This window comes from Coregonus lavaretus (assembly GCF_964263955.1).
Source record: "Coregonus lavaretus genome assembly, chromosome: 24".
Taxonomy (NCBI): Eukaryota; Metazoa; Chordata; class Actinopteri; order Salmoniformes; family Salmonidae; genus Coregonus; species Coregonus lavaretus.
Window position 1 is genome coordinate 46,131,300 of NC_140011.1, and position 7,690 is coordinate 46,138,989.

The window sequence follows — 7,690 nt, forward strand, 5'->3', positions numbered from 1 at the left end:
GGGAGAGGTCGTGGGTCAGGGAGAGGTCGTGGGTCAGGGAGAGGTCGTGGGTCAGGGAGAGGTCGTGGGTCAGGGAGAGGTCGTGGGTCAGGGAGAGGTCGTGGGTCAGGGAGAGGGAGAGGTCGTGGGTCAGAGAGAGGTCGTGGGTCAGGGAGAGGGAGAGGTCGTGGGTCAGAGAGAGGTCGTGGGTCAGGGAGAGGTCGTGGGTCAGAGAGAGGTCGTGGGTCAGGGAGAGGTCGTGGGTCAGGGAGAGGGAGAGGTCGTTCTCTACAGGTGGGTCAGAGAGAGAGGGAGGGATGCTGTACAATGTGACAGGGCTGTGACTAACTAGTGGTTTAGACAGGGCTGTGGCTAACTAGTGGTTTAGACAGGGCCGTGACTAACTAGTGGTTTAGACAGGGCCGTGACTAACTAGTGGTTTAGACAGGGCCGTGACTAACTAGTGGTTTAGACAGGGCTGTGACTAACTAGTGGTTTAGACAGGGCCGTGACTAACTAGTGGTTTAGACAGGGCCGTGACTAACTAGTGGTTTAGACAGGGCCGTGACTAACTAGTGGTTTAGACAGGGCTGTGACTAACTAGTGGTTTAGACAGGGCTGTGACTAACTAGTGGTTTAGACAGGGCCGTGACTAACTAGTGGTTTAGACAGGGCTGTGACTAACTAGTGGTTTAGACAGGGCCGTGACTAACTAGTGGTTTAGACAGGGCCGTGACTAGCTAGTGGTTTAGACAGGGCCGTGACTAACTAGTGGTTTAGACAGGGCCGTGACTAGCTAGTGGTTTAGACAGGGCCGTGACTAACTAGTGGTTTAGACAGGGCCGTGACTAACTAGTGGTTTAGACAGGGCTGTGACTAACTAGTGGTTTAGACAGGGCTGTGACTAGCTATACACACTGTTATAGTGGTTTAGACAGGGCTGTGACTAACTAGTGGTTTAGACAGGGCTGTGACTAACTAGTGGTTTAGACAGGGCTGTGACTAACTAGTGGTTTAGACAGGGCTGTGACTAACTAGTGGTTTAGACAGGGCCGTGACTAACTAGTGGTTTAGACAGGGCCGTGACTAACTAGTGGTTTAGACAGGGCTGTGACTAACTAGTGGTTTAGACAGGGCCGTGACTAACTAGTGGTTTAGACAGGGCCGTGACTAACTAGTGGTTTAGACAGGGCTGTGACTAGCTAGTGGTTTAGACAGGGCTGTGACTAGCTAGTGGTTTAGACAGGGCCGTGACTAACTAGTGGTTTAGACAGGGCTGTGACTAACTAGTGGTTTAGACAGGGCTGTGACTAACTAGTGGTTTAGACAGGGCTGTGACTAGCTAGTGGTTTAGACAGGGCTGTGACTAGCTAGTGGTTTAGACAGGGCTGTGACTAACTAGTGGTTTAGACAGGGCTGTGACTAACTAGTGGTTTAGACAGGGCTGTGACTAACTAGTGGTTTAGACAGGGCTGTGACTAACTAGTGGTTTAGACAGGGCTGTGACTAACTAGTGGTTTAGACAGGGCTGTGACTAACTATACACACTGTTATAGTGGTTTAGAAAGGGCTGTGACTAGCTAGTGGTTTAGACAGGGCTGTGACTAACTAGTGGTTTAGACAGGGCTGTGACTAGCTAGTGGTTTAGACAGGGCTGTGACTAACTAGTGGTTTAGACAGGGCTGTGACTAACTAGTGGTTTAGACAGGGCTGTGACTAACTAGTGGTTTAGACAGGGCTGTGACTAACTAGTGGTTTAGACAGGGCTGTGACTAACTAGTGGTTTAGACAGGGCTGTGACTAGCTAGTGGTTTAGACAGGGCTGTGACTAGCTAGTGGTTTAGACAGGGCTGTGACTAACTAGTGGTTTAGACAGGGCTGTGACTAACTATACACACTGTTATAGTGGTTTAGAAAGGGCTGTGACTAGCTAGTGGTTTAGACAGGGCTGTGACTAACTAGTGGTTTAGACAGGGCTGTGACTAGCTAGTGGTTTAGACAGGGATGTGACTAACTAGTGGTTTAGACAGGGCTGTGACTAACTAGTGGTTTAGACAGGGCTGTGACTAGCTAGTGGTTTAGACAGGGCCGTGACTAACTAGTAGTTTAGACAGGGCTGTGACTAGCTAGTGGTTTAGACAGGGCTTTGACTAACTAGTGGTTTAGACAGGGCCGTGACTAACTAGTGGTTTAGACAGGGCTGTGGCTAACTAGTGGTTTAGACAGGGCTGTGACTAACTAGTGGTTTAGACAGGGCTGTGACTAACTAGTGGTTTAGACAGGGCTGTGACTAACTAGTGGTTTAGATAGGGCTGTGACTAACTAGTGGTTTAGACAGGGCTGTGACTAACTAGTGGTTTAGACAGGGCTGTGACTAACTAGTGGTTTAGACAGGGATGTGACTAGCTAGTGGTTTAGACAGGGCTTTGACTAACTAGTGGTTTAGACAGGGCTGTGACTAGCTAGTGGTTTAGACAGGGCTTTGACTAACTAGTGGTTTAGACAGGGCTGTGACTAACTAGTGGTTTAGATAGGGCTGTGACTAACTAGTGGTTTAGACAGGGCTGTGACTAACTAGTGGTTTAGACAGGGCTGTGACTAACTAGTGGTTTAGACAGGGATGTGACTAGCTAGTGGTTTAGACAGGGCTTTGACTAACTAGTGGTTTAGAAAGGGCTGTGACTAGCTAGTGGTTTAGACAGGGCTGTGACTAACTAGTGGTTTAGACAGGGATGTGACTAGCTAGTGGTTTAGACAGGGCTTTGACTAACTAGTGGTTTAGACAGGGCTGTGACTAGCTAGTGGTTTAGACAGGGCCGTGACTAACTAGTAGTTTAGACAGGGCTGTGACTAGCTAGTGGTTTAGACAGGGCTTTGACTAACTAGTGGTTTAGACAGGGCCGTGACTAACTAGTGGTTTAGACAGGGCTGTGGCTAACTAGTGGTTTAGACAGGGCTGTGACTAACTAGTGGTTTAGACAGGGCTGTGACTAACTAGTGGTTTAGACAGGGCTGTGACTAACTAGTGGTTTAGATAGGGCTGTGACTAACTAGTGGTTTAGACAGGGCTGTGACTAACTAGTGGTTTAGACAGGGCTGTGACTAACTAGTGGTTTAGACAGGGCTGTGACTAACTAGTGGTTTAGACAGGGCTGTGACTAACTAGTGGTTTAGACAGGGCCGTGACTAGCTAGTGGTTTAGACAGGGCTGTGACTAACTATACACACTGTTATAGTGGTTTAGACAGGGCTGTGACTAACTAGTGGTTTAGACAGGGCTGCGACTAACTAGTGGTTTAGACAGGGATGTGACTAACTAGTGGTTTAGACAGGGCTGTGACTAGCTAGTGGTTTAGACAGGGCTGTAACTAGCTAGTGGTTTAGACAGGGCTGTGACTAACTAGTGGTTTAGACAGGGCTGTGACTAACTAGTGGTTTAGACAGGGCTGTGACTAACTAGTGGTTTAGATAGGGCTGTGACTAGCTACTGGTTTAGACAGGGCTGTGACTAGCTAGTGGTTTAGACAGGGCTGTGGCTAACTAGTGGTTTAGACAGGGCTGTGACTAACTAGTGGTTTAGACAGGGATGTGACTAGCTAGTGGTTTAGACAGGGCTGTGACTAACTAGTGGTTTAGACAGGGCTGTGACTAGCTAGTGGTTTAGACAGGGCTGTGACTAACTAGTGGTTTAGACAGGGCTGTGACTAACTAGTGGTTTAGACAGGGCTGTGACTAACTAGTGGTTTAGATAGGGCTGTGACTAGCTACTGGTTTAGACAGGGCTGTGACTAGCTAGTGGTTTAGACAGGGCTGTGGCTAACTAGTGGTTTAGACAGGGCTGTGACTAACTAGTGGTTTAGACAGGGATGTGACTAACTAGTGGTTTAGACAGGGCTGTGACTAACTAGTGGTTTAGACAGGGATGTGACTAACTAGTGGTTTAGACAGGGCTGGAAAATTACTGAGGATAATAGTGGACGATATTGCCACTCCTATTTGTCATATCTTCAATTTAAGCCTACTAGAAATCGATTATAATCTGCTGATGGAAAAACGTATGTGTTATGGCTTTACACCCCCTGCTATACTGTGGATACAGAGTTACCTGTCTAACAGAACACAGAGGGTGTTCTTTAATGGAAGCCTCTCCAACATAATCCAGGTAGAATCAGGAATTCCCCAGGGCAGCTGTCTAGGCCCCTTACTTTTTTCAATCTTTACTAACGACATGCCACTGGCTTTGAGTAAAGCCAGTGTGTTTATGTATGCGGATGACTCAACTCTATACATGTCAGCTATTACAGCGAGTGAAATCACTGCAACAGTTAACAAAGAGTTGCAGTTAGTTTCAGAATGGGTGGCAAGGAATAAGTTCATCCGAAATATTTCAAAAACTAAAAGCATTGTATTTGGGACAAACCATTCACTAAACCCTAAACCTCAACTACATCTCGTAATGAATAATGTGCAAGTTGAGGTGACTAAACTGCTTGGAGTAACCCTGGATTGTAAACTGTCATGGTCAAAACATGTTGATACAACAGTAGCTAAGACGGGGAGAAGTCTGTCCATAATAAAGCGCTGCTCTGCATTCTTAACAACACTATCAACAAGGCAGGTCCTACAGGCCCTAGTTTTGTCGCACCTGGACTACTGTTCAGTCGTGTGGTCAGGTGCCACAAAGAGGGATTTAAGAAAATTGCAATTGGTTCAGAACAGGGCAGCACGGCTGGCCCTTAAATGTACACGGAGAGCTAACATTAATAATATGCATGTAAATCTCTCTTGGTTCAAAGTGGAGGAGAGATTGACTTCATCACTACTTGTTTTTGTAAGAAGTATTGACAAGCTGTATGTATCGAGCTGTCTGTTTAAACTACTGGCACACAGCTCAGACACCCATGCATACCCCACAAGACATGCCACCAGAGGTCTCTTCACAGTCCCCAAGTCCAGAACAGACTATGGGAGGAGCACAGTACTACATAGAGCCATGACTACATGGAACTCTATTCCACATCAGGTAACTGATATAAGCAGTAGAATCAGATTTTTAAAAAACATAAAAATACACCTTATGGAACAGCGGGGACTGTGAAGAGACACACACACAGGTACATACACACATACATATAGACACTCACTCTACACACACGTACACATGGATGTTGTATTGTAAATATGTGATAGTGGAGTAGTGGCCTGAGGGAACACACTAAATGTATTGGGTAAAATGTTATGAAATATCATGTAATATTTTTTATTTTAATATAATTGTCTTAATGTTGCTGGACCCCAGGAAGAGTAGCTGCTGCCTTGGCAGGAACTAATGGGGATCCATAATAAACCCCAGGAAGAGTAGCTGCTGCCTTGGCAGGAACTAATGGGGATCCATAATAAACCCCAGGAAGAGTAGCTGCTGCCTTGGCAGGAACTAATGGGGATCCATAATAAACCCCAGGAAGAGTAGCTGCTGCCTCGGCAGGAACTAATGGGGATCCATAATAAACCCCAGGAAGAGTAGCTGCTGCCTTGGCAGGAACTAATGGGGATCCATAATAAACCCCAGGAAGAGTAGCTGCTGCCTTGGCAGGAACTAATGGGGATCCATAATAAACCCCAGGAAGAGTAGCTGCTGCCTTGGCAGGAACTAATGGGGATCCATAATAAACCCCAGGAAGAGTAGCTGCTGCCTTGGCAGGAACTAATGGGGATCCATAATAAACCCCAGGAAGAGTAGCTGCTGCCTTGGCAGGAACTAATGGGGATCCATAATAAACCCCAGGAAGAGTAGCTGCTGCCTTTGCAGGAACTAATGGGGATCCATAATAAACCCCAGGAAGAGTAGCTGCTGCCTTGGCAGGAACTAATGGGGATCCATAATAAACCCCAGGAAGAGTAGCTTCTGCCTTGGCAGGAACTAATGGGGATCCATAATAAACCCCAGGAAGAGTAGCTGCTGCCTTGGCAGGAACTAATGGGGATCCATAATAAACCCCAGGAAGAGTAGCTGCTGCCTTTGCAGGAACTAATGGGGATCCTTAATAAATAAATACAAACGGTGGTATGGTGGCTTACACTCAGCTCAGACTTAGAAACATTAGCTAGGTGGATCACAACACCTGAGACCCGGTAACCACTGCTGTAACCTTTAACCCCTGGCCTGACCCTGGTTGACCCCTAGTGTCACTCAGGCTAATCTTGTGTGGACAGATACTGCATGTAAACTTCAAGGCTCAAGTAGAATTATGTGATTAGCAGTTGGTTTTGGGTTTTCGTCATTGATTATTTGGACGAGTCAGGATTGGTCGAAGGACTGTGGGCTCTCCTTCTCTGTGGCCGACGTGATTAAGACATTTAAGCATGTTAACCCCCGCAAGGCTGCCGGCCCAGACGGCATCCCTAGCCGCGTCCTCAGAGCATGCGCAGACCAGCTGGCTGGTGTGTTCATGGACATATTCAATCTCTCCCTGTCCCAGTCTGCTGTCCCCACATGCTTCAAGATGGCCACCATTGTTCCTGTACCCAAGAAAGCAAAGGTAACTGAACTAAATGACTATCGCCCCATAGCACTCACCTCTGTCATCATGAAGTGCTTTGAGAGAGTAGTCAAGGATCATATCACCTCTACCTTACCTGTCACCCTAGACCCACTACAATTTGCATACCGCCCCAATAGATCCCCAGACGATGCAATCGCCATCACACTGCACACTGCCCTATCCCATCTGGACAAGAGGAACACCTACGTAAGAATGCTGTTCATTGACTACAGCTCAGCATTCAACACCATAGTACCCTCCAAGCTCATCATTAAGCTCGGGGCCCTGGGTCTGAACCCCGCCCTGTGCAACTGGATCCTGGACTTCCTGACGGGCCGCCCCCAGGTGGTGAATGTAGGAAACAACACCTCCACTTCGCTGATCCTAAACACTGGGGCCCCAGAAGGGTGCGTGCTCAGCCCCCTCCTGTACTCCCTGTTCAACCATGACTGCGTGGCCAAGCACGCATCCAACCCAATCATCAAGTTTGCAGACGACACAACAGTAGTAGGCTTGATTACCAACAATGACGAGACAGCCTACAGGGAGGAGGTGAGGGCTCTGGGAGTGTGGTTTCAGGAAAATAACCTCTCACTCAACGTCAACAAAACAAAGGAGATGATCGTGGACTTCAGGAAACAGCAGAGGGTGCACCCCCCTATCCACATCGACGGGACCGCAGTGGAGAAGGTGGAAAGCTTCAAGTTCCTTGGCGTACACATCACTGACAAACTGAAATAGTCCACCCACGCAGACAGTGTGGTGAAGAAGGCGCGAGAGAGCCTCTTCAACCTCAGGAGGCTGAAGGAATTTGGCTTGGCACCTAAAACCCTCACAAACTTTTACAGAATCACAATTGAGAGCATCCTGTCGGGCTGTATCGCCGCCTCGTACGGCAACTGCACCGCCCGCAACCGCAGGGTTCTCCAGAGGGTGGTGCGGTCTGCCAAACGCATTGCCAGGGGCAAACTACCCACCCTCCAAGACACCTACAGCACCCGATGTCACAGGAAGGCCAAAAAGATCATCAAGGACATCAACCACCCGAGCCACTGCCTGTTCACCCCGCTATCATCCAGAAGGCGAGATCAGTACAGGTGCATCAACGCTGGGACCGAGAGAATGAAAAACAGCTTCTATCTCAAGGCCATCAGACTGTTAAATAGCCA

The 7,690-nt window shown here is 47.9% G+C and overlaps 1 protein-coding gene across 1 annotated transcript in view; it reads left to right on the forward strand.

The window, feature by feature from the left end:
* The window catches only part of LOC311100047 (uncharacterized protein), an 89,026-nt gene that overhangs the window by 50,747 nt on the left and 30,589 nt on the right, over nt 1–7,690 (forward strand). The window lies entirely within an intron of this gene.